Genomic DNA, 4,043 nt, shown 5'->3' on the forward strand with positions numbered 1-4,043 from the left:
CTAACAAATAAAAAACACTACTCAATACACTACAAGAAATTCCATACGTAGCTGGTAAATGGTGATAAGTAACACCCTCTGAAACTGATGCAGGCAACTGCATACAGACATAGCAATCCCTAACTTCCATTGTCTTCACATATTCGTATAACAGCTTCGAAAAAACATTACTAGAAAAATCATTAATTGACCTATCTTTATGTACATAAGTATTACTAATTCTAGTCGGAACTACTTTTTGTGAACTCTTCTCTGCAAAAGTCACATTCTCAGTGTGTATTCCTAAAGTGTCTAATGTAACCCTAAAGGTAACTAATAAAGCTAAAACACCCCATAATAGCATTAATAATCCAGTACAGCAGCAGCACATTTTACACCATCTTCTTAAGAAGGCACATCTACTTTGATTATTCTCTGTGTTAGCCATTATACTACTTTGACCGTGTCTTTTGACTTAGCCTCTTCTACTCCACTACTTGAGACTCTAAAATTCTGGATTACTTCAAACAATCAATTCAGTTTCTTCTTCTTTTCACTTTCTCCAAGTGATTTCTTTTGTTCACTCAGTTTGGATATTCATCATTTTTCACTCCAACTTCTTCGACATCAAATTGTATTAGATCTCCAACAATATTATCCTCAGTATCCGACTTTTCATCAATGTCAGTCAAGATAACTTTCAGGATTTCACCTGTATCTTCCTCAACCACTTCTCGTACGGTCTCCTCTGGATTTCCTTGACTTTCTGCCTCTTCACCTTCAGACAGTGCCACGTACGTCCATTCCGGCGACCTATACTTCTGGTTAGGTTTTCTTATTCTCTTGATCCCTTCTGGTTCTTGTTCCTTTGACTCTTTTCTCTTTTCACCTTTTACTGGATTCTGACTCGATACTTCATTCACTTGTTCAGCTTTCGAAGTATTCGCTCTTATCAGTCTATATCTCAGCCTCTTTATTCTGTTGTTAGGCCAAAGATCTCCTCTTACAACCTTTTTCGGTCTTGTTTCTGTATTATTTCTCTCTCCAATCCAAGTTCTCTTTCTCAGAACTCGACCCTCTGATTTTTCATTCTCACTTTCATCCGATCCTGTTTCAGGTGCCTCTTGTTTTTCAGCAGTTCTCTTTCGCTCCACAGTCTTTTTCACCACTGTTTGAGACTTCCCTATTTCTGTCCCTCCTCGGGTCTCCGACACGCAATCTTCTTGCTGTCTACTTGTCCCTTCACCTAGCTTGTCAGGAATGTTCCCTACACCTCCTCGGGGGTCTTCCGCAATCTGTCCCTCTCTATCTTCTTCTGACCCTGCTTCTTCAGGTATAATCTCAAGTGGTTCTTCAATCTCCTCCTCTTCTGATTCAGGAGTAGTCTCTGTGGAATCACTCTTTTCTTTTCTTTTTTCTTCACTGCTTTTCAGAATTTCAGGCTTTTCCACAGAATCTGATCCTTTTCCCAAGACTTTCAATGGTTCTCTTGAAGTCTTCTTTGACTCTTTTACTGGTTCTGTTTCTTCATCATCACTGGAATCTGATTCTTCAAAATACTCCTTACCAGTTCCGTCTTTCGGGTTTGGAACTCTCAGAGTATGACTCGCATGCACCCAATTTTTCACACCAGCACACTTTACTGCAGTTGTCGTAGTCAGAATAACTTGTCTCGGCCTTCCCCACCTTGGAACCAAGCAATTTCTTCTTCTGTGCACTTTAATCCTCACCCAGTCCCCTGGACTCAGATCATGAGCTTGCTTCTTCTCAAGTGTGGTAGCTTCTTCTCCAACCTGGTGAAACACAGAATGAACTGCGTCAGCCAGGCCTTTACAGTAATCCAAAATCATGTCATCAGTTATTGTCATCAACTTATTTGCAGGTACATATGCATGTCGCATTGCACGTCCCATGATGATTTCATGCGGACTTAAACCAGTAGTTCTATCTGGAGTAGATCTAATAGTCATTAGCACTAGAGGCAAGACATCGGGCCATTTCATGCCAGTGGCTAAACACATTTTACCAATCCTGTTCTTGATTGTGCCATTAATCTGCTCAACCACACCAGAAGCCTCTGGCCTGTATGCACAATGTAGCTTCTGCTGTATGCTCAATGCTTCACAAATCAGACTCATGAGTTCATTATAGAAGTGTCCACCTCTATCAGACTCAATCGTTACTGGAAATCCGTACCTAGGAATCAACTCTCTTAACAGTAACTTTGCCACTGTTATTCCATCATTTCTCCTAGTCGGATAGGCCTCCACCCATCTTGAAAACAAGCAGACTACCACTAGAACATACCTCAGTCTGTTCACTTGGGGCATTTCAATGAAATCAATCTGCATTCTTGTAAAAGGACCTCCTTCTCTGCCTATTGTTCCCAGACTCACCACTGTCTTTTTCCCAGTGTTAAATTGCTGGCAAATCAAACACCTCTGACAGATGCTCTCTGCAATTGTCCTGAACTTTGCATTGTACCAGGTCTGCTTAAACGACCTGATCATCGCATCCCTTCCCAAATGTCCCTGTCCATGATACATTCTTGCCATTGACGACAGTATGGAGTTCGGCATTACTGGTCTGCCATCTCTATAGACCCAAACATTGTCTGTTTCTCTTGGGGCACAACCTGCCTTAATCCAGTCTTTCTTCTCTTCCTTTCCTGCCTCATCCTGCAACTGTTTCACTTCATCCCACGTCTCTAAGACATTAGTAAACATCACAGAACAAAAAGACATTTCACCTTCTCGTTCCCGATTAATAGATTGATTATTCTTGGCACAGTACTGAGCAATGTCATTTGCATATCTGTTGCCAACTGTCACAAAATCATCTCCTTGTCCATGAGCAGCACACTTTACAACTGCTAACTCTTTAGGCAACTGTATCGCTTCAAGCAATTTCCCAATCATTTCAGCATTCTTTATTGGAGTCCCACTCGACGTCAAGAAACCTCTTTGTAGCCAAAGTTGGCCAACATCATGCACAACTCCAAATCCATACTGACTATCAGTCATCACAGTCGTCCTCAAATCTTTCCCAATTTCACAAGCTTTTGTCAATGCCACTAATTCCGCAACTTGTGCAGATTTCACTCCTTTCAATGGTGATGCTTCCATAACCTCTGAAACCTTACACACTGCATATGCTGCACACAGCACACCCTCATCATTCCTCAGGCATGATCCATCCACAAACAACACATGATCACTCTCATGCAAGGGAAGATCCCTTATGTCTGGTCTCGGTTTTGTACAGTAATCAAGCACATCCAAACAATTGTGATCATCTTCTGTTTTCACACCCACATTTTCAATATCCGGCAACAATGTCGCTGGATTCACATTCACACATCTTTCAAGAGTCACATTTGATGCTCCCAGAATCACTTTCTCATATTTAGTCAGCCGACTATGTGACATGTACTGGGTTCTGCTTCTCGTCAAAAGAATTGCCACATTATGAGGTACGAATACCCTTACAGGATATCCCATTATGATCCCCTCACTCTGTTCCAGGCTTCTGCATGTTGCAGCCACAGATTTCAAACAACCTGGTAAACCTACAGCTACAGGGTCAAGTGTCGATGAGAAGTACGCAATAGGCCTTCTCAGCTGTCCATGCTTCTGAATTAACACTGAAAGTGCACATCCATTCCTTTCACTGCAATACAACTCAAACTCCTTTTCGTAGTCTGGCATACCCAAAGCTGGGGCCTCACACATTCTACTTTTCAGCTCTTCAAATGCTGCCATTTGTTCTGCATCTAGTTCCAATGGGTCTGTCATCTCACTTTTTGTCAGCTTAATCAGTGGCTTTGCTATCAGAGAAAAATTAATTATCCACTGACGACAATAACCCACCATACCCAGGAACATTCTCACTTCCCTCTGGGTCTTTGGAGCTTTCATTCCCCTGATGATTTCGATCCTGTCATCAGTCACCTTTCTCAGACCCTTTTCAATATTGTGTCCAAGATAATGCACCTCTTTCTTGCAGAATTGCAATTTGGCTGGAGATACCTTTAACCCTCCATCCGCCAGATGATTCAGTAAAGC

Source organism: Triturus cristatus, chromosome 4_1 (assembly GCF_964204655.1).
Source record: "Triturus cristatus chromosome 4_1, aTriCri1.1, whole genome shotgun sequence".
NCBI lineage: Eukaryota > Metazoa > Chordata > Amphibia > Caudata > Salamandridae > Triturus > Triturus cristatus.